The sequence below is a fragment of the Cnephaeus nilssonii genome (assembly GCF_951640355.1).
Source record: "Cnephaeus nilssonii genome assembly, chromosome: 6".
Taxonomy (NCBI): Eukaryota; Metazoa; Chordata; class Mammalia; order Chiroptera; family Vespertilionidae; genus Cnephaeus; species Cnephaeus nilssonii.
The window spans coordinates 71,115,163-71,139,186 of record NC_137077.1 but is presented as its reverse complement, the minus strand read 5'-3'; the positions used below and the strand labels follow the sequence as shown (position 1 = coordinate 71,139,186).

At 41.9% G+C, this 24,024-nt stretch overlaps 1 protein-coding gene across 4 annotated transcripts in view; it reads right to left on the bottom strand.

Annotated features, from left to right (window-relative positions):
* Positions 1 to 23,465, bottom strand: part of NAV3 (neuron navigator 3) — an 837,665-nt gene extending 814,200 nt beyond the window's left edge. For all 4 annotated transcript variants that reach the window (XM_079773450.1, XM_079773452.1, XM_079773453.1 and 1 more), the window contains exon 1: positions 23,260 to 23,465. The gene's annotated coding sequence lies outside the window, so the exon portion shown is untranslated. The remainder of the gene's footprint in view (positions 1 to 23,259) is intronic.
* Positions 23,466 to 24,024: the final 559 nt, after the last annotated feature.

Here is a 24,024-nt window from a genome sequence, read left to right as displayed (position 1 = left end):
TCACTCAGCCCTGCGACACCTCGACCTCAGTGACAGTCCGCTCCGCCTGACTTCACCAGGAATAAAGGCCATCCAGAAAGGAAACCAACCAACCAACGCTCACAGAATTCACAGCTGAAAGCAAAACTCGTGGGTCAGAAGAGGGGTCTCATATCATCAACACATGCAGAACGGTGTTGCTGACTGAAGCTTTGGAGTCAGAGGTTCGGTTTGAATACTAACCCAACTGCTGACTACCTAGGTGACCTGGAGAAAAAGCACCCTTTTCCACTTACGCCTGTTCAGATGTGCTAACGAAGTAATAATTATGGAACTGTGCAGTGGCTAAGGAGCAGGAGCACTGGCATCAATCAGCCTGGACTGTAACCCTTGTCTGTGGCCAACTAGCTGCATGACTTTATATAAACTATGTGAGTTACTTGAGCTCTCCAAGCCTCAGTGCCTTCAACTGCAAAATAAGAATAACACTGCCTAACTTGTGAAGGATAATACGACCTGAACTTTATTCATGTTACGAGGGCTGTTATTCTGATGGTGGGAGGTATCGCTACCGATGGTAGGAAGTATATGGGAAACGTAATGGTCCCTCTAAAGGGGGTCACATCTTTATCCCTGGAACCTGTGAATATGTTACCTTTCACGTCAAGGGACTTTGTAGAGGTGATTAACTAGAAGACCTTGAAATGGGGAGGTTATCCTAGATTACCCAGGTGGACTCAATGTAATCACAAGTGTCCTTACAAGGGAAAGAGGAAGGCAGGAGAGTCAAGAGGAGGAGGGGATGGAATACAAATGCAGAGGTCAGAGAGAGAGATTTGAAGATGACAGGCCACTGGCTTTGAAGATGGAGGAGGGGACCATGAGCCAAGGGATGTGGGCAGCTTCTAAAAGCTGGAAAAGAAAACGGATTTTCCCTTCCAGCCTCCATAACGAACCTAGCCTTGCTGACAGCTTGATATTAGGACTTTTGACCTCCAAAACTCTAAGAAATTTGTTATCTTCTAAATTTACAACTGTAAATGTATGTTGTTTCAAGCTACTACATTGGTGGTAATTTGTTACAGGCAAATGAGATTCTAATACACTACCTCAGTGGTCGGCAAACTCATTAGTCAACAGAGCCAAATATCAACAGTACAACGATTGAAATTTCTTTTGAGAGCCAAATTTTTTAAACTTAAACTTCTTCTAACGCCACTTCTTCAAAATAGACTCATCCAGGCCATAGGATTTTGTGGAAGAGCCACACTCAAGGGGCCAACGAGCCGCATGTGGCTCGCGAGCCGCAATTTGCCAACCATGGCACTACCTTATCAATACATTAAATGGGAAGGCATGTGAGAAATCTAGGCCCTGAACAAATGATGGTTATTGCATTATATTTGACAGATACCAGTGACTAAGGAGACTCCATGCCACTCGGAGAAACCATAGTCACCTAGTATTCCATGGCAGCTAATGTCTGTTACCTACAGCAACCTGTATGCCTCCTACCTCATACCAACCAGTTATAGATAGATATCATCCTCCTCTAACCATTCATTCTATGATAATTGCATCTGAAATAGTGTGGATAGTTAAATAAACCAGATAGGGAAGTACTATCAACCAAGAGCAGCTGAATTCCAAAGATGAGCAAACCTAGACAGAAATTAGCCCCAGGCAGTCATGCACCTCAAAGTGGGAATAAAAACCATAGTGCTGCCAAAACCGGTTTGGCTCAGTGGATAGAGCATCGGCCTGCGGACTGAAGGGTCCCAGGTTCGATTCCGGTCAAGGGCATGTGCCTTGGTTGCGGGCACGTCCCCAGTGGGGGTGTGCAGGAGGCAGCTGATCGATGATTCTCTCTCATCGATGTTTCTAACTCTCTATCCCTCTCTCTTCCTCTCTGTAAAAAAATCAATAAAATATATTTAAAAAAAAACAAACCATAGTGCTTTGAAAAGAAATGGCAAAAAGCATGTCTACTTGCCTCAGGTCAGGCCTAACACCACTGAGCCTACATATCTAATGGCATCCATGATGAAGAACCTCTAGAAGGGGATGATCGTTGAGAATGGGTGAGGCACAAAAATTCAAGAGCCTGCCCAGTCAATAATAAGAGAAAACACAAAACTGGGAGGTCATAAAAGATGGTCTCCCCCCCCCACCACCCACTTTCTGGTCCAGCTAATGTCCAGTGTTGGTGGAGGATTACAGTCGCTCTTAGCAGTGTGACTGCCAGCACATCAGTGATGTGGGGTGGGGGTGTTGACTTCATTCCTCTGCAAGGAGCTTGGCTGTGATAGACCTACAGGAGAGGGGGCTTCAGTTGTGAGAACTATGCAGACGCAGTGACTAGGGTGATCTTAGAAGCGACACTGCCAAATCACATGCAGGAAGATGGATGGGATGTCTGCAATAGAGACTGGGAAGGGAAAAAACACAGCAGAGAAACAAGGGGACAGAGAACAAATGATAGAATCAACTACTTATACACACTGGGGAAATCCATAGGCCAGTCAGGGCTGTTCCTTCCCTAAGTACCTTCCTCTACCTCCCCCAAAACAGTCTTATTTTTACACTGTGTCCGACCTAGCAGTTCTTGATGATGATGGAGGGTCAGGGAACGACTTGATCACTTTCCTGGGCACACAGAAGAATTCTTGGTTTGATATCTGTTTATGAAGGAAACATCTATGTTCCCACCCTTAAATTTATATTCTATAGGTCCAGGTCTTTCAAACAAGAAACAATGAAAAGGTTAGAAAGAAATAAAATTCACCCAAGCACCTACTCCAAAGGGGAAGATAAAATATGAGTTAAAAAAAGGAAAGGCACATCCAAGAACAGTGGTCGGCAAACTCATTAGTCAGCAGAGCCAAATATCAACAGTACAACGATTGAAATTTCTTTTGAGAGCCGAAAACCGACTTCTGCGCATGGGCCACGAAGTTTCAATTGCACTGTACGTGTGTGCCCGCACGTGGTAATTTGTGGAAGAGCCACACTCAAGGGGCCAAAGAGCCGCATGTGGCTTGCGAGCCGCAGTTTGCCGACCACTGTCCAAGAAGGTGAAGCCCCAAAGGCAATCTTATCTTAGGAGAGATTACATCCTGTTTCTTCTACTAGTACTTGCATTTGCCTGATATTTTCTGGGATCCCAGTGGAGGGCAGACGACAGGTGGAATATAGAGTGACCCCTCAGGATCTTTGAATGGGGTGTGTGTGGAAGGGAAAGTAGAGACTTGGAATCCTGCCCCTGCCCATGCTTCAAACGGAAGCTGCTTTCTGTTATACATTTGGGGTTTCTCAGAGGGGAAAAAAAGTGCTTAAAATCATTTAATCTAATCCAACTATCTAATTCCACCAACAAACATGAAGAAGTGAAGAAAGGGTAACCAGTTTGCCCAGGGCAGTCCAGGTTTATGCCTGGTGACCCACTGTCATTTTGAATAGCACCTCCCCAATGTGACAATATAGTCACCAAAGCCAGAGATGTTACAGATCTGCCTAAGGTCCTGTGCTCTTGGGTGGTTCAGCCAGTACCAGAACACGTTTCATAAGATTCTGTCTAGTGCACAGTACCATTCCCTTATCAGACATAAAATGTTTTATTTGCTTTTTGTTTTTATTTGTTTCACCAAAATGAGGGGGGAGGGGAATTTAAAATAACCTAATTACAGGCATAGAAAAAAATGAAAATGGTCACTGGATATTTTTCCTTATTTTATACCACACTGGTTCTTTGCCTTGGGTATTACTCAAACTCCACAGAGTCTGTATGTATGATCCTTTTGAAAAGTTATGCGAGACTGTGGGACTTTTTTCTTAGTTGAGCTGTGACTTTAGTTGAGGTGTAAAAACTTTTGGGAAATGACCCGGAGACATGGACTAAATGATACAATAATTCCTAAGATAAACAGGGCCCTTCGCTCTAGAGTTTCAATTTTACTTATTTTGGGGTAATGTAAACAACGCAAAAATTGTAAAGTTGAATGCAAAATCCACATTCACTTTTCATATGAAATGTGAGCTTTCAGAGCAATTTCCTACTTGCTTCCATAAGCCATAGCCATAAAGCTTAGGACATGCATGTACAGTCTTCTTCCACGCCGAGGCGTGCGAACCGATGAGCATTTCTGTAGGTGTGCCAGGACACCTCTGTGGCTGACACCCTGACCTGTCCCCGTGGTCAGGATTATCGCCTTTTAGAATGGCCTCGTTTGTTTATAAAACATCCCTTATTTTGTGCCTTCCCGGAAAGGGCTCTGCCTTTTCTCCCAGCCCTTAAGACCAAGTCCCATTTGGGCCACTGACGTCCGAACAGGACTTCTCGCTAGCAAGTGGAGAGAGAGACTTCTGAAACTCACACAAGGCGAGACTATGCATTGCCCTGGAAATACGGACCCAGCCACCTCACCTCAGCACAGTCATGCTGCTGCAACAGCCACAGGCCTGCCTGGAAAATGCAAATGCAGGGAGAAAAGAACAGGATTATGACAAGCCTCTTATCAGTATACTCCCAATCCCGCAGGCTCCCAGGCTCCTAGCACTATGCTGAATTGTTGACTTGAGAAAATCTTCTCACTCACTGCTATCTTCCTAATACTCAGATGAAAACTTTCTGGTGACAGAAGAAAAACTAAATGGTAGAAGTAGGCAATAAACAATGGAACAGTGACGAGAAAAGCTGCAGCATATCTTCCAATAGTCCCCAAATCTGAACAATATGCTATTTTTCAACTCTTGAAGCTTTAAAAAAATACTTACCGCTTATGCTCAGTATAATAGATACCTAACTGAGATATAACTGAGACTTCACTGTAAGTAGAAAGATAAATAGATCATTTCACCTTGGCAATCGTATTACTTTTGAATTTCCTTTTTTAAATGCAAAGATCTGTCAGGAAACACCTGTATTCCTATCTCCACTCCAGCACTAACCTGTTTATGCAAATCTCTGAACTTCACTGAGCCTCAATAAGAGGAAACATATACTACTAACTTGGTAGAACTGTACAAGTTAGGGACTTTGAGAAGCATCTAAAGCCACACACAAGGATATGGCCTGAAAGAAGGACCATGGGAAGGTTGAACACTCTTTTCTAAGAGGGCCGGGAAATTGCCCTTATGACAAACTGATGATGTCGCCAAGGGGAAAGATTGTGCTCTTGGCCTCCTGAGCCTCGGCCACCTGGAAGACTTGGAGAGAAAAGGGTCAATGCAGAAAGGAAAACATAGAGGTTAGAGGATTTAATGGCAGAGATGCAGGGCAGAGGCAATGCCAAATTAATTTCCTTTCCTAAACACAAATGTTCCCATATTCTTCCTAAAGTAATGAGCAACTATTTCAAAGTTTAACTTTGATAGCAAGGTTCCCTCAAAGGATTATTTTGTTGGGGGGTAGGGAGAGAGGGTAGGGGACATGCAAGGGTGTACACTTATGCAATTGTTCCTCCCCAGTCTTTTTTTTTTTTTTTTGCAGGAAAAGCTGATCTGCTTTATGTAATTAGCTGATTAAAGGTGGTATTTGATTGAATCCAAGTATAGAAAGCGATCCTGAGCTGACTGAAGGACACAGTAAAACCCTTCGATTGACAATGTTTGTGTTGAGGATATGATATCTTTACTTGAGGAGGGAATAAGAATTCCTATTGAAACAATCCAACACCTTTAATAATGTACTTGTTCATTCCAGGGGCAGATTTTATTAGTCCCTTTCGAGAATGAAATAACATGATGATACTTTAAATCAAACACTCCTGAGAAAAGTGAGCAAATTATCCACAATGATCATTTTCAGTGAGAATGGAAGCAAAAAAAACCTCACACGTGACACACTAATGTGTAAGAGACTGCATCATGTAACTTTAATTCCCTATCGCTATTGACTGCACAGAAGAAGCCTATGCCAAAGATGAGACACACTAAAACACAGGCAGAAAAGAAATGTTTTGCAGAAGGATAGTTCCTTCATCCCTGCCTCCCTAGTCAAATAAACAGATCATGCTTTTTTGCCCCTGCAACTGTCATTACTGATTTTAAAATATGCACGGCTTCCCTCAGTGTTGGAGTGCTACCATGGGTGAGAGCGCCCCAAAGGTAATGATAACAGGACCCCTGACCATTACCTTCGCAATGACATGCCTTTCTTAATAACAGATGTCAATTCAAAAGTCTAGACATTAGCAAAACTGTGTTCTAATTCTACTCTACCACTAATCACTTGTGTGAATGCAGATAAACTGCTGGACTATACTCCAAGCCTCAGTTTAGTTACCTGTGAATTGGGGGCAAATGCATGTACTGTGTACCTTTTAAACGTGAAACCATCACATGCTAAAGTACTTCAGAAAAATCAAAAGAACTATATAAATGCAACAATACAATAAATACCAAATAAGTCTTTAACATGAAATGGCCAGAGGCACAGGAAAATATCCTTTCTTGGCCTTCATAGGGATTTTCTCCAACCCAATTTGTAGAAAGAAGAAATGATTTATTGTATCTCATGCTCTTTAAGTGCTACCATTTTTTAACTTGTTTTAACTAGAGTAGAAAATAGAATTTGAGCACTCTCAGTCATCGGGCCTTAGGGACTCTTCTATTAGCTCTCAGAGATGGTCTAACTTTGGCCATGGGCGATTTTAATTTACCCCCTATTGTTACAGCTAGCTGTCATGGAGACTCAGTCCTCGGTCAAATCAATCAAGCCCTCATGCGGAATAAAACCACTTTGAACTGGCAGCAAATGAATCTGGTTTAAAAGTCAGATAAACTTACAAGAAAAAAAGAAGGAAAAAAAAAAGGACAGTTGGCTGTTATAGCACGGCACTGCACCTCCTTATACATAAAGCTAATCAATGAGCAGTGAACTGTCAGAACTTGACCATTTGGCTTGCTCACTGGGAAGCTTCCAAAGCCTCCCCTCTAGCAGACAGCTGCGAACTGTGTTTCCACTAGAAACAGACGCTGGCACTTCAATTCTTCCATACCCTCTATTTTACCCTCTTCCGTCCAGCAAAACTTTCACACCTGCACAAAAGCGGACTTTACACAACTTGACTACATACACACACACACAATCTTTCTGACCATAAAACCATTCGCCTACATGGTGTTCTTATCATACCCAAAGACGTAAGCACATTTGGAGGCTAAACATAAATGGGATTATTTGCTGAGCATGGCAGGAGGAAAAATAAAATGTGGTACTACAATCCTCATAATTAGAACCCAGACAATTTATTGTCTGCTGCCTGGATGCTGAATTTCAATCTATTATTTTGATGTAGCACAGGCACACAAACACACACACACATACACACACAAACACTGAATGTACAACACAAATTCTATTACACTGCAATCAGAGAAAACATATAATGAAATCTTTTTCTGTCTACAAGGTCATCCTTCTAATTCATGGAATTCATTTAATCCTGAGGCCCAATTCAATGTGTCCTCCTTTACAAAGAAATCTATACTGCTTAGGATCCTAATGAGAGCCCTCAGAGGGGGTTCAGAATGCACAGGAGAAAACCAACTATAGCATGGCCACTGGTAAATTGCTCCTGTTGGGTAAGCAACACACACAAGGAGCATTTTTCTCATTTAAATATATTTTAGAGGGCAATAAATTGCTTTATCAAAAAATTAAAGTGCAACTCTAAGCAAAAAAAGCTAAACTAATAATATGTGCTAGAGGTTAATCTTTTAGGTTCAGATCTATAATTTACCACCCTCTTCTTCATTCACCGAGCCAACTCATCATTAAAATCTTCTCTAGACAGTGCCTTCCTTCGATGCTTGTGGTTCACAGGACTGAGAGAACAACAATTATTCTTCATTCAGTCCTTACTAACTGCTCAGCAAAGAGAACCAACATCTCACTTCACCTTTGTATTACATTTGACCTTTACAAACATTTAAAAGTCCTGCTATTTACATTAATCAGATGAAATAGAATGGTTCACTATTAATTGGAAAATAACCGAATTAAAACCACTCCCCCATCTAAAATAAATCATGGTTATTACCTTTAAATATTGCTACAGTAATAGAGAGATAATTCAAAAACACCTTTTAATAGTAAATAAAAGAATTATCCTAATATATAAAGAGCCAGGGTCTTAAACGACTTATCCTAATATATAAAGAGCCAGGGTTACGTTACGACTTAAACACCCGGATGGACAACCGAACACCAGGCCGGCACAGAGTAAGTCAGTCCTACGTCCCAGTGGCCCACAGCGGGAGTCAGTCCTGGGTCTTGGTTTATAAGAGTTATCATATTGTTAGAATGTTTTTTGCTCATGAAAATACTTTGTACTCACTAATGCATACATTTTTACCAGCTGAAGCACTAAATCTGTGCCTTGTTCTGTTCTGAAAATTTTTATTACATATAAGTGGTTATTATTAGCTGGACCATTATATCTATGTATGAATGTGAAGGATTTTTCAAGTGAATATTCACACACATAGTTTTTTGGTTATCCACATTTCACTGATAATGATTTGGCCTTAAAGTCAGCAGAAGCAAGGGCAAACCTTTACATCATTTTGGCACCCCAGGTCCACTCACATTGCTCTGGACTAAGACATTCTCTGTTTTGGGTAGAGGGCCTTCCGTGCTGACTCCACCTTTACTTATATTGGGACACAATACTGCTGTGGGATGGGATTTCAGTAACCTCAGCCAACTCTGGCTAATCCCACGCAGGGTGTCACACACAGTGTTGCCACAAAAGCAATGCATTTTTTTCATTTCTATCACATCTCATTTTCTAATGATCCTTCCTCAGGCAGGTAAATGAGACAATCTCAAATTTCAAGAAATACTTAAGATTTCAGCCTTTATTATTAAGTTGAAATAATACACACTATAATTGACTTTTAAGGACCCTTTCAATTCCCTCATTGTCAAGTTCTATTGGACATCTAGTCTCTATCCTTCATAAAATCAAAATGCACAGTAAAGATATACTTAATTATCACATATGTACTATGATAGTTGGGGTCTTTAGCAACAATAGCCCACATAATTCTCACACATCAATTCTAACATTGGTGCAATTATCATTCCCACTTTGCAGATGAAGAACTGAGATGTGAAGTTCCATAATTTGTCCACACTCACACAGCCTATAAGAAGTGTTATCATACTATGAAGACACAGCTCTTAGCTGACATGGTATTGCATCTGCACTGAAGAATTTTATATTAAGATGTTATAATCCTGGTATCTGCTCTCAAAAAAATTTAAATATATGGCATCCCTGTTTAACATTCTTCAATGATCACTGCTACTTCCAGAGTAAAATATAATCTCCTGGATCTAGAATTTATCTTTTCTGGGCTGCCTCCTTTTCCAGCTTCATCAAGTTGCACCTGTCCTATGCACACGTTCTTGCTCATGGTGACAGATTATTCCCAAACTTTTCATGTTCCCTTATGTCTCTGGGACCAGCAGAATCACATCGTGAAACATCCTACTCCATTTTGCCATCTGGCAGGTTCCCACTCATCTTTGATGACTCCTCTCTGGGCATCCTTCCCCAACACCCACTTTTGCTCCCCCATGCACCTTCTTCATACATTTAATCTCGGTCTCTCACTAGCAGTGACCTCATTAAGAGCAGCTACTTTGTCTGTCATCCTTGTCTTTTCACCAATAGACATGTTTCAAAAAGAAGCAAAGGAGCAAATGCAGAAGTGGTATTGGCGAGTTGAATGAACAACAAACATCCCCTACCTCCATACAAGCTCTGGAATTTTAGGGTTCTGTGGCTGGCAAGACTGAACAACTATAAAGATATGATTTACAGAGACACATTTTTACGTCTTAAAAAGAGATTGAAAAAACTCAACATGGAAATTTTTGTACAGAAACTATACTGTTAGCAGAGGTGCAAAGTAGAAAGGGCATGACACTTGTAGGACACCACAAATAGCTCCCGAGAGCTGGAATGTGAGATGAAGATGGCCAGATGCCAGAGGAGGCAGGGACCAATCCTATAGTCCCATGTGCCACAGAACAGATTGAATTTTGCTTGAATAGCTTACTACCCCATTTCCCAGCTAGAAAATCCGTCCTCAATTGGGGCATGCCCAAATGCTACCCTTCATTGTTCATATGCCACCCGCCCTGGTTCAAATACCATTTGCTCTATAAAGCATTCTGCATTTCCCCATCCAGAAGGAGTCTTCTCAATGGATACTTGTACCTGGCTACAGAACTTACCACATTTTCCTTTGTACAAGTCTTATCTTACCTGCTACACATTAAGGGCAACTTTTCTCCTCACTCACCCCCAACACATAACCCACATTGTGGTGTGAAAAATAAGATACTCTCTAGATTCTGAAACTACTTTAAATATATACTTCAACCAAAATTCAGTAAAGTCCATGGAAATTAAAGAAAATTATGATTATGTGTCATAGCAATTCCAGGATAAATTTTAAATAAGATAATTCCTCTCCAGAGTTCCCCGTGTGCTAGATTTTTATTTGGGCCTTGATCTAGATCCAACTATTTAAAACTTTGCATAAATAGTCATCACATTATTGATTACATAGACATGAGGTCTCAAAAAAGTCACCTGTCTAGAGCAAGTTGTAAAGTTGTATTAGAGTTACTGTTACTTTTGTCCAAAGCAAAGAAAATATATCAAACATATGAAAATATTAGTGAGTACTGTGCTATGGAAATGGGCAATGTGGGTGTTGGGGCGAGAGGAGATATATGTCTTCAGTGAGAGAAAAAGTTTGAATTCACACATTTGATCATAAACTATAGCTCAAACCCTACCAGATTTTCTAGAAAATGAAGGAAAAACAAGAACATGCCACACACACGGAGTTGCCAGGCAGAGTAAGACTCTGAGGTGATACTACATGAAGGGGTCAAGCTGTAAAGCACTATGCAAATACACATTGGTCCTTGTTGATTGTGTTTATTATCAAGTAGCTGTATCCTGCTTGCGGACATTGAACGAATCAATAGAACAATTGATGTTTCTGAAGATTCAGCTACAATTCAAGGACAGTGCAAGGGACATGCTTGAAGTTAGCATTTTAATTTGAATCAGAGCTAGTGTCATCATTCTGAAGTATTTCACTGAAAGCATAACCTTTAAAAATGAATCAGAGAACTATAATCACTTCATAATAATGGAATATACCAAAATGGTGCAGCATCACAAGAAAACATACTGTATTTTTAGTGTCAACTGTTGCCCTGTATTCTAAAATATGCTGTATAGTTTGTGGGATACTTTCTGGAAAACTTTCCACATGTAGACTTTGCCCTGGATTCTACCATGAGAAGGAGCAAAGTATGGATATTTCTTCCTCACTTGAACTTTTAATGTAACTAAATGGTTGACAATGAGGTACATGGCTGAGCCCTAGGGTATCAGCCTTTCTGTGGTGAGACACCCATTCCAAATGCCACCTCCCTTGGAGCCACACGCATGGCAGAGAGTTGGGTTATTGGGGGAGGGTTTCCGGCAGCCAGAAGGAAGAGGCAAGAGGGAGAGACAGGAAACAGCTACTTAATAATAAATACATTCAACAAGGGCCAATGTGCATTTGCAGAGTACTTTACAGCTTAACCCCCTTCACATATTATCACCTTAATCTGATTCACTGTGAGTTCATGCTCAGCCAAGGTGGCCAGAGCCATCACCATCATCAACCAGTGTAAGATCCATAAAAGATATGGAAGTGAATAGAAACATTCAGCAAAGGCTCAAATATTAGGATGGTAACAACTAGCAGGCTTTCTTCTAAGGGGCTCTTCTTCCCATAATTAAATGTCTAATCACCATGAGGTCATCCATCAGGTTAAAATATCAAGATTCCTGATTCCTTCTACTGGTCCACGATCCCTAAATGCAATTCATAATCCCAAAAGCTCTAAAAATCCAAAGGCTTTTCAGACTGGACCTGAAGGAAGAGTATAGTCATTATGTCAGTGTATTCGTTTTCCATAGCTGCTATAAAAACTTACCACAAATAATTAAACACTTAAAATAACACACTTACTATCTTCCAGTGCTGAGTTCAGACGGACAACCGCGGTCTCGCTGGGCTAAAATCCACGTGTCAGCAGGATGGCATCCTTTTCTGGAGGCTCTAGGTGGAACCTGTTTCCTGCCTTCTCCAGCTTCTAGAGGCCGCCCGCATTTCTTCACTCAGGACCCCCTTCCTCAATTTTCAAAAAGCAGCAAGGTAGCTCCTGTGTGACCCTGTTTCTATCTTCGCATCTCCTCTGACCTCAGCTAGGGAAGGTTCTTTGTTTTCAAGGGCCCTTGGAATTAGATCGGGCCCACCCTAGATCATTCGGGATCATGTTCCCATCTCAAAGTCCTTAAAACTTAATCACAAATGCAAAGTCCCTTTGGCCATGAAAGGAGACATGGAGACATATTCACAGGCTCTGAGGATTGGGATATGGACATTTTAAGAGGAGAGCATTATTCTGTCCACTGCTCCCACTTATTCTGAATATTCATGGATTTTCTCATAGAAATAGTCATATGTTTAACCAAAAGATGCTGCCCTAGAACACAATGATAATGTGTGTGTGTGTGTGTGTGTGTGTGTGTGTGTGCATACAAACATACATACATATTCTATTCTTTTTCTCAAATATGAAAAAGTCCAAATTCTGAAATGTTCCTATCCAGAGGGTTTCAGATACAAAGACTGTGGCCTGTACCATGACTTATCCATCCTTCCTCCTCAACAGAGGCACTCTGTCCACACCTTCCAAGGAGTAATTGCTCTGCTAATAGGTAAGATCCAAAAACAATGACTGGACCTTAAAAATAGTGGGCAGGGTTGTTGTGCTTCAAAGAGCACAAAACCAAGGCCTACTCCCTCTCTCTCTCTCTCTCTCCTTCGAATTCCTGGTTTGATATGGCTGTTAAGTTTTGGGGCATGCCCATTTCTTTCTCTTTTGACTTCCTTCCTAAGAGTGTATCAGGACTAAGAATATCTGTATTTGGACTCTAGCCTAAAGTATGTACTCCAAACCACCTTTTTCCAAAGAGCCCTGAATAAAGGGTAACTGGCAGCATCTCAAGCTTTTAATGAAGAGGTCTTCTGGTTACCGCCTGGCTGCCACTGCCTGCATAAATCTTCCCTGGGGCCCTGCGCAGGGAAGTGGGGTTTTGATAGTAGTATGTTAAGGACACAGAAAATACCTGGATTTGCCCTGGCAGCCTCCCCTATCCCTGTGGTTGCTAGGGCAAATTCAGGTATTTTCTGGGTCCTTAACATACTACTATCAAAACCCCACCTCAATGCTTAAAATAGACAATTAACAAGCACAAATATCAGGAAGTTCGTTTAAAAGTTCATGAATGCATTTCCATTCTGACAGGGGAAAATATGTGTTTCCAAAGTATGATACATTTATTTGCCCCATAGGGAATACCCTGAAGAGACATTATTAGTCAGCTGGCAAAAAAGGAAAAAGCCATAGGTAATAGCATAATTTCTAATGCAACTTCCTGTAACATTATGGACAGTTTATCTGCTGTAGACAGAAAAGCCTTTGTGGTTACTGAGGCCATATATAGGAGGCCTTGGAAAGAGCATTAGCATTCATTAACAATGTAGAACTCAGGATACCTCTCAATTATGGTAACATAAGTCAACCTGACCTTGTGTTGAGAGCAATCTGACCATAATAAATTGAAAAGTCTAGCAATTATAGCTAAACACACTGAAAAATAAAAAATAATTTTTTTTAAATTAAATACAATCCAACTTCCTCCAGGGCATGGATCCCGTCTTATTCATTTCTGTGCCACATTATCCTTATCACAACGCAGAAGGCAATTAATATAGCTACAAAATTTATTTCTGTTTAAACATCGTATTTACTTCATGGGATAAATTAATGCCATGCTAAATGTGCAAAGTGCATAAAACAGTACACGAGATGGGACACGTTAACACGTTATCCAGCAAATAAACAAGAACATGCTTATGAAAAGACATCTAAGAAAGCACTCCCAGACTCCATATATCCTTCCACCAGCCACTAGGAGTGGTTTAGTATCTACATATTTCATGAAGAGCATTCTCAATTCTAAAGGTAATTTTTATTGAACATTGTGCTCAAACATAAAAATATCAAAAAGAACTAGTGGCTTCTCCTTAACTTTCTCCTGAGGCTTGTGAGACAACCCATTTGTGATGTCCTAAAAACTAATTTCTGAATGACTGCTTATTGGTTTTCCCGAATTCTCTCAGGTAATGCTTATTCAAATAACAAATGTATATGCCCAGGATCAAAAAGAAAAAGAAATCAATTTCAATTCCCAAAGAGCATGAACACATGACTGTTTTGCACCAAAATAATCAGGGATCTGAAAAAATTCTCAGGAGCAAGAATCTTATTAGTTACCCTGTCAAATCAATTAAATAGCAAAAGTATTAAAACCTTATGAAAAGGACCTAATATTCACAGCTATGTAAAGGCTCAAAAACCTTACTTCTTAGTATTCTCCAAGATTCCTATCACTTATATATATAAGATTCAGTGATCTTTCCAATTTTTATGGGATGGTAATTTATATAGATAAAATTAAACATTTTTATGAAGTAAAAAGTGAGACTATTGTCTTTTTTTAGTTTTCTGATCCACACCATTTTGGGTGTACTAAAACTTTGTACTTAATATAGAATCTATTCTACCTACAATAATATCCAGTTTTTAGATTCTATTAAAGTTATAATAGAACAATGAGAAAAAATGGACTGATATCTACAATCTAGAACCATGCTGAAGCAGGGAAACCTAGCAATATACACAAAAGGCCAAAGCAGGCTACATTAGGCAATCTTACCAGGGCCTCATCTGGAGCCTTTTGTATTTGGGGCACTTTAATCTTACCTAGTTCAGTGGGTAACGTAAGAATAGCTTCTAGGACAATAAAAGCCTAAGTCATAAAGGCCTTTCTGTATGTGTGTTTGGGAGGTGGGAGTATTTTGGGGGGGTAACCTGAAAGTAAACTATGATACTATCCCAAAGTTTACCCAGGTATCAGCCAAAAATTGTCCCTGTCCTCAATCTCCAGCCCCAGCTTTCATTCAAAATTCCGTAACAGCTGAATTCTGAACAGATACATTGCCAAAAGGAAGGGTTGGGATTAGTTCCAGGTTAGCCACTAATGGGGAACATCATGTCTTCTGCCCTCATTTAATTATGGATAACATCCACAAAAGATTCATTCTGATGAGTTACAAGTATAAAAGACGAGTAATTCTCTATGGTAAGTGCAGATTTAAACAGCATTCTGTCAATGAAAACTCTATTAACTGGCACTTCTACCTATCTATAAAAATAAATATATTTATAACAACAACTCTATATTTATAACAACAACTCTGAGGGAGTTTAAAGTTTTTGCATTGCTGCTACCTAACAAATTACTCCAAAATTTAGCAGTTTCAAACAATACATATGCAATAACTCAGGCCATTCCCGCGGTTAGGCATTCAGAAGCAGCTTGGAGAGGTGATTCTGGCTTGTGGTCTCTGAGGACACAGTCAGTGTGTTACACTGCAGTCATCTAAGACCTTACTAGGCCCTCTTCCAAGACGGTTCCTGCAGATGGCTGGTAAACTGGAACTGGCTGCAGACGGCCTCACTTCCTGGCCACACGACCCTCTATGGGCAGCTTGAGTATCCTCACTGCATGGCATCTGGTTTCCCCCAGAGTAAGACATCCAAGAGATCAAGGTGGAAGTGGCCATGTCTTCTTTGACTTACTAGTAGGCTCAGAAGTCACACACCATCACATCAGCCACATTCCATTGGACACCCACAGCATCCTGATGTAATGTGGGAGGGGATTTCACAAGGGCACGCAGAGCAATGGGCAAGGATTGCTGGGGACCATTGTGGAGGCTGGCTATTGCAATCTTGAGATAAGCTTCCGAATGAAAGAATGATTAACATTCAGTGTAGTTTTGGAAGTTTGTTTTAGCCCAATTTTTGGAAAATTATTCTTAGATATGATAACATGATTATTACTCAGGCCATTGGATTATATCCTATAAACTCTGTGGGGGAGCCCTGGCCAGGTGGCTCAGTTGGTTGGAGTGTTGTCCTGGACAGCAAAAAAGTTTTGGGTCTGATCCCAGTCAGGACACATACCTAAGTTTCTGGTTTGAGGGAGGAACTTAATAAATGTCTGATGAACCAAACTAATCCCAGATTTTTTAACCCTGACATTGCAATTGCTCAGTTCCAACATATTTCTCATATATCATTTTGTGTATGTTATTTTATTGACTTGCCATTAAATGTTGAATCATAACTTAATATCATTTTTGTAACAATATTATTGATAGTAGTATCAATATTATTTGAAAAACAGATACTCTAAATCCTCAAAACCATTGTAAATTAGAATTTCCATGGCCAGAAAATCACAGAATTAGAAGGGATCTTAAGAGGCTACCTAATTTGTCAAAGCTGAATGTTTGGTCCATGGGAAATCCATCAATACCGTCCTTTCTACTGTTGTGTTTAATCAAAACTTTCCACAATAAATAAAAAATTAAACAGGAATATAAATCCAATACATTCATTTTGCAGATGAGGACCTCCCCTCCACATGTAAAGAGAGTCACCTATTCAATGTAGCTTTTAATATGGAAACTCACAAAGGAAAAGAAAAGGCAAGGATGAGACACCACATCTTTAAGTGACTTCTCATCCATGAGCTATTAAGTGACTTCACAAAAAAATTACTCAGCAAAGCTTGTGGTTTTGAGAATACACTAGACTAATCGTAGGCAGTTGTAGCTTATGAGTAAACAACACTATAATACTAAAGACAAACGTTTTATGTTTGTCAGGTTGTGTTTTTTTTAACTGATACATTACTACTGTAGCTAATCCTGATTTAGAGTTTCAATGGAGAAAACTCCATGGATAATATTGATACTGCATATAAAAAAGGTTAAGATAAGACTTTCTGGAAACTACAACAATGGGTCCCCTTTCAAAAATTATATTCTTATCTCCCAGGCACCTGGTCATTTTTCAGCTTGAGACTATAGGGAAAAGCTACGGAGGGCGAGGGGAGGGAAAGGAAGAAGGTGGCACAGCTCCTATGTGGACAAGTATTACGGTTCACATTGAGACTTGGAAGGAAAAAGAAATCTAAACAGAAAAGTAACAGTGGCCTTCTGAGACATGCCAACAACAGCAGTAGCAAGAGCATAATATTAGCGGTGACTATTTACTACATGCCAGGACCACACTTTAGTATTATATTAATATGTTTTCTTATTTAACCTTTACAGAAATCCTTCTCAACAACTATTTGAAAGATGGGGAAAAGGAGACTCAGATTAAGAAAATTACCAAACGTAACCTATATACTAAGTGGCAGAGCAGGGATTCGAATTCAGATTATGTCTTAAAGCGCTGCGCAATACTGCCTTCAAATGGATCAATAAGATCAGACAGCCATAGTATCTGTTTCCATTATGATAAGGCAGCATAAGAAAGTGTTCAATAATATAAATGCTTCTTTTGATTGCAAAAACTCCCAATGGTCTGACTTAGTTTTTGAAACATTAGCATATAAAAGGTACTAGTTATTTCTCAATGTTATGCCTACAAACCTACCAGAAGCCACCATGTAAGGTTGGGGACTTAGATGATGTTCCCCAGAAGAGAAAACTGAAAGGTGGATATGAGGCCCACAGTCCTATATACTAAATGGATTGCATGTAGATCTATATAAAGGAAGATGAAAGAAATATAAAAGTTTGTTTCAAATCTTCCTGACTATGCATGAACTGTTAAATAAATCACTTCTTGTCAAAACACAGACTTCCTCTTCTGCCCTGGATGGGTGGCTCAGTTGGTTAGAGCATGGTTCCCTATGCCAAAAAGATTGAGGGTTGCAGGTTTGATTCCTGGTTCAGGCACATACATAGGTTGCAGGTTTGATCCCGGTGGGAGCGAATACAGGTGGCAGGAGGCAACTGATTGGTCTCTCTCTCTCTCTCTCTCTCTCTCTCTCTCTCTCTCTCTCTCTCTCTCTTTCTCTCTCTCTCTCTCTCTCTCTCCTCTCCCCCTCCCCCTCCCCTCTCTCTAAAATCAATAAAGATATCCTCAGATGAGGATTTTAAAGAATGCTGACTTCTCCTTCTATTCTCAAGAAAACTGGCTCTATGTCACTGGCAGTGTTTTCAGATCTTGAAATCTCTAGGACCCCCTTAGCTCAAGAATTTATCCAAACAAGCACAACCAGCAATTGTCCCAATGGCTATCCCTCTTATGAAAATGTTGCATAGATTAACAAAAAGTACCATTGGGCAAACATGGCAAAATCTAATGCTATGAACAAGCTGCTCTTAAATCCTTTCAGGGACCAGGCTAATTTTCTCTGAACACTGTTAAATCGTTATAAAACAACTAGAGGCCCAATGCACGAAATTCGTGCAAGAGTAGGCCTTCCTCCCCCTGGCTGCTGGCAGCGGCTTCGCTCTGGCACCCGGGATCGGGGCTTCCCTCCGGCTGCCAATACCCGGCACCCCCCGGGCTTCCCTCTGGCCGCTGGCTTCATCTGGAAGGTTTTCCGGAAGGATGTCCAGAAGGATATCTGGTCTCATCAGCATATTATGCTTTTATTATTATAGACAAGAGGCCCGGTGCACAACATTCATGCACAGGGGTAGGGGGCGTCCCTCAGCCTGGCCTGCACCCCCTTGCAATCTGGGACCCCTCAGGGGATGTCCAACTGCCAGTTTAGGCCCGATCCCTCAGTCGGACATCCCTCTCACAATCTGGGACCACTGGCTCCTAACCGTTCGCCTGCCTGCCTGCCTCATCACCCCTAACTACTCTGCCTGCCTGCCTCATCACCCCTAACCACTCACCTGCTTGCCTGATTGCCCCGAACCACTCACCTGCCTGCCTGATCACCCCTAACTGCCTCTGTCTGCCTGCCTCATCACCCCTAACCACTCTGCCTGCCTGCCTGATTGCCCCAACCACTCTGCCTGCCTGCCTGATCACTCCTAACCTCCTCTGCCTTGGCCCCCCACCACCACAGCTTTGTCCGGAAGGATGTCTGGAATGACATCCAGAAGGTCGTTCGACTGTCCGATCTAATTAGCATATTGTGCTTTTATTATAATAGATAGTAAATATACAATTTTAAAGACCTGGAGCTTTTCCTTTCAGTTTTCTTGTTTGTGTTTTTTGCTTTTGTTTTTTTACATGACCATTGGGTTATATAACCAATTTAAATGATGCACTAAATTCAGAATCTATGCTACTTCAGGGCTTGTCCTGAGACTTCATCTGGGACAGAGAAGCATGATGACCTATGGAAAGAAATATCACCACCAGAGGCTCATATCAGATATTATTGTTGACATTCAGACTTGGGAGGAAAAATGAAGCCTGAGAAAAAGGGTCGCCCTGGGGATTTCTCCTACCCTGTGGTTCACTTAACCTTACAGAAAAATTCACTTTCCCTTGCAGAATGGGGGAGGGGGAGGAACATGACTTAAATGGCTAAAAAGGGGGTGGGAGGAAGGCTGGGGAAATTGATTCCTCACTTTCATTTAAGTGAAGTAAAAGTGTGATCTCTGCTGGGATTATCCAGTTCTACATATTCAGTTCTACATGTTATGTGATTAGTCATTGAGCATCTACTGCCTATACCCATAGAATACAGACAGTGATATGTTTGCCTGCTCATGAATGAAAGAAAATAGTCAGCATCATTATCCAACTGTCAGTGGTAGGAGGAAATACTTCCTTTCTCTATTCAGACTTGTCTGTTGACTCTGAATGTGTGTGTGTGTGTGTGTGTGTGTGTGTGTGTGTGTGTGTGTGTGTTTTAGCATCCACCACTGCTACCTATGTAAACCTGTGTGCATATGTGATTATGTCAGATATTCATATATATTTGAGATTTCATAACAGGAAAAGGTTACCATGTTGATTTTTGTTATGGAGAAAACAAAGTGACATCTGTAATAAGGAGACCACCACAAGAGTAACTCTGTGATGCAGTAAAAGTAGGAATATAATCTTGGCCTCTTGACTCCTACTTCCATAAACTGCTCCCTGACTCCCAAGATTTCTAAAGCAGCCACAGTCTCTCATGCTTGATTGGGCGATATTATCACCCTAATTATCCCAGCTATACACAAAGCCAGACACACATGCACACTTCTCTACAAAATATTTTCTATTTTTTTAAAAACCTACGTGTTTTCTGAGAATTTTATAACTCTCAAGTAAAGGAGGAGCTAAGGGGAATTGCAAAACTAGGCCTGGGAATCATGGTGCTGACAAAAATCAAAAAGTTAACACGATGTATACAAAAGAGACAGCACTCTTTCATATCAAGTGCCTGGATGATCACAAAGTGTGGATCTGTGTCCATACTTGAGCTTGCACCCAAGACAACCATTTCCTGTTGCCATGGGTTACAAGGATGAGTCACTTGTAGCCCTCCAGACAACTTGAGAGAGATGTCTTATCTTAGACCAATTTCAGAATTAACAAAATACATTCTTGGTAATTAGCAGTGCTCAGCAATACAGTCTATTAAAATATTAGATCAAAAAAACTTGTTAATCCCTCTACATGGAAATAAGGGCTTGAGGTAAGTAAGCTTGAGGGATTTTTCTTCCTTTTATATAACAGATAACTCATCATTACCAGCCTTTCATTAAATGATCCATATACAGATGCCATCACAAGGGGGGGGGGGGGAACAGTTTCAGGATCAATGTACTATAAATAAGAAAGTAATTTATGGCCTGTCACTAATATACCCCTTAACCTCAAATCAAACAAGGTTTAGTCAGAATAGACTTTATGTTAAATTCACACACACACACACACACACACACACACACACACACACACACACAAAGGAGTAGTCACACCAAAATATGAAATGTCCAGGAGGGCATGACATCTCTTAAACCAAGAACAAGAAAAAATGAACATTGTACTGCACCTACAATCAATTGTGTATTCAAGTCCCATGCAGCCTGCCAAGAGCATCTTGTAAACGTGTCATGAGAAACCCACACAACAAGGAAACACCAAAATCAGAAGTTCAGTAAAAACAGAAATGTAGGGCCATTACTACTATCACTGTTCACTAGAGGGAAGAAGAAAATGTTGGAAGAAAAACATGCTTTTTGGATTTTACTGGCAAGGGAATTTTAAGTCTTTTGTAAATATTCATTTCAACTGGACAAATATGACCTCCAATATAGAAAGAATTAGGTGTAGAACTAAGGAGATGAAAATACATTTAAAACCTACAGCTTCTTAATTGGCTAAAAACAAATACAACAGTGTGGGATGGCATGGCATCTTTTCTGGGCTTGGGTATAGTCTCCATAATATCAGTAGTTTCTCGTCTTCCTGCTTCATCACAAGATTCTTTATTCTACATTAATAGTTGAATTGAGAAACAAATGTGCAGACAAAGGGAAGGAGGCAAGGGGAGCTCTCTAAAACCGAGACCTTTTTCTATGCACACTGTGTACACCACTGATGGAGAGTAGAGAAAAATCATTGATTACTATTGTTTTCACCCAGGAAATATGTTGACCTCGAGAAAACTCACAGGAGTATAACAACTACATCTTTTCAGAAACAGCAACAAAAAAATCCATATAAATCCTATTTCTGGTTAAGTAGAAGTCATCCTCAATTTTCCCCCTTTGTTTTCACATGATACAGACATCTTATGTTTCAAAGAAAACTAACACCACAGCGAGAACGTGTCTCAACATAAACAAGGCAGAATGGGTCCGTTTTTTAAATAAGTATTAACTTAAATAAGAGTTAGCACAGGCTCAGAAAAAAAAAAAAAGTCTGGTTTTCCTGCGTGTTCAGGTCTTCAGTGCTAAAGTCTGGATCCAGTTGTGTATCTCACAGGAGTTGCTCTGCCTTTTCTATTCTTTGGCGAGCTCTGTGTGGCCCGATGGTTCTCTCTCAGCACCTTCTAGCAGAGGTTGCCGCTTCAGCCAGCTTGAACTTTGGGGAGCAAGCCTCTGAACCTTCATTATGATCTGCTCATCCCAGTGCCTGGGATGTGCAAAACTGAACGAGGTTCAAAGAAGGGATAATTAAAATAAGTTGCATGTTCCTCATAAACTGGAGGGGGGGGAGGGCTGTCTCCCAAGTCCCCTACAATTAAATTTCAAAAAGTACATCAATAATTTAAAAGGGAACTTTCTCTAGAATTAGACTCTATTTCTTAAAAGATAGATTTTTCTTTATCCCCGTGGCTGATAGGCATTTAAAACATATGCAGCCCTTACAATGCATGGCATACTTGAAGCACTGAATGAAGCAAGCTGCAGAACGGGGGTTCTGACATACAGACGCCCAGCTTGGCTTAGAATGCTTGTCTGCAGCATCGTGGCAGATCAATAGACTCAGGAAACAAATATGTTGATGGATGAGGACAGAGTCTGAAAGCGACCAGTTTGAGGCGGCCACGCTGCAGGTTTCACAGCTATTCCCACGCCGGCAGAATGAAAGGGTTACAAACGATTCCCCTTTCTTTTAAGAGGGAAAGGGGGAAAAAAAGGAAAGGAGGGGAGGGAAAAGGGAGAAGAGGGGAAAGAGAATGGAGCTGGTGATGAGGAAAGGCAGAAAGAAATGAGAACGAGGAAAGAGAAAGAGAGAAACCCGAAGAGGGGCGGGGGGGGGGGGGAGTAGGCAGGAAAGCTATGATGTATGGACGCTCGCCAGCCACCCAGCCCCGCGCTCCATCACCCCCCAGCCTGCTTCCCTCGCTTGCTCGTCTGGAGACGTGGGGCTCCCGGGCTCCGCCGCGCTGGTGCTGACAGCCCGCCCGGATACCCCAGCCCGGCGCGGGCACCGCCGAGATGCCCAAAGTAACCCACAGCAGTCCGTCCATCCGAGCCCGCCACTCCCTGGACCGCGCTAGCCACCCACCCTCGCCCCCATCCCTAGTCTCAAGGAAAAAGCCAAGAAGAGCGCAGAAATGAGAAAATCAAAAAGGGAAGGAGGGAGCGACAACAACAACAAAAAATTTTTAATAATGTGATCATAGGTCCTAGGAGACCAGCAGGGCAGGGGCGCCGTGGCACGCACCTGGGAAGGCACACGCTGTTGCAAACACCTCGGGTTGCGTGGGGCTGGGCGATTTCCCACAAAAGGAAGTTTGGCAGGAGCGCGGCGGTTTGCAATGGATGAGGATGAGACCGAAGCCTTACCTGGCTGAGGTCAAGTCGGCGGGCCGCGGAAATCCTCAGGTTTGCGATGCTGAGCGACTAGATCAGGTTACTATGGAAATCGTCTTAAAAGGGTGGAGGGGGGGAAAGAAAACCCACATCTCAGGCACATCCTCCGCAACCTAAAGGAAACTGCCGGGGCCGCCGAGCGCGGGCGCGGGACCGGGCGCGGCGCCTCTCCCGGCCCGGCTGGCTGCGTCTTCCCTCCCCGGCCCGGCTGCGCCTCCCCGCCCCGCGCCGCCGCCGCCGCCGCCGCCGAGCAGCCCGCGGGCCGAGCGAGCCCTCCGCGGCGCGCAGCCGGGAGCGGGAGCGAGAACGCGGGCGAGCCTGCAGCCGCCAGCCGGCTCGGGCGGCGAGTGGCGCTGTTTCCCAAGCGCGCAGCTGGAATTTAAAGAGACAGAGGCGTCGCGGGTGCGGGGCCCTCGCCGGGAGAGGAGCACGCAGGACGCCCCGGGTCTCCGAACGCACTGGACTGAGCGGGCCCAGGGAGAAAAGTTTCCTACGCGGAGGCCAGCCTCTCCCGAACGCAGAACCCGGGCTGCAGGGAGAGAGGAAGAGGGATTTCTCTTTCCCTCCCTTGGAGGCCGGAGGAGAAGTGATTTGTATGCTCAACAAGTCTTACACCTATTTTCAGCCGCTCTGGTTTCTGTCCTTGTGCACCGACTTTTTTCATTGAAAGACAGAGAGACAAATGGGATTTACTTCTCGTTTTTTTGTCAGACGCTGAGCAGAGATGCAGAGGTTTGG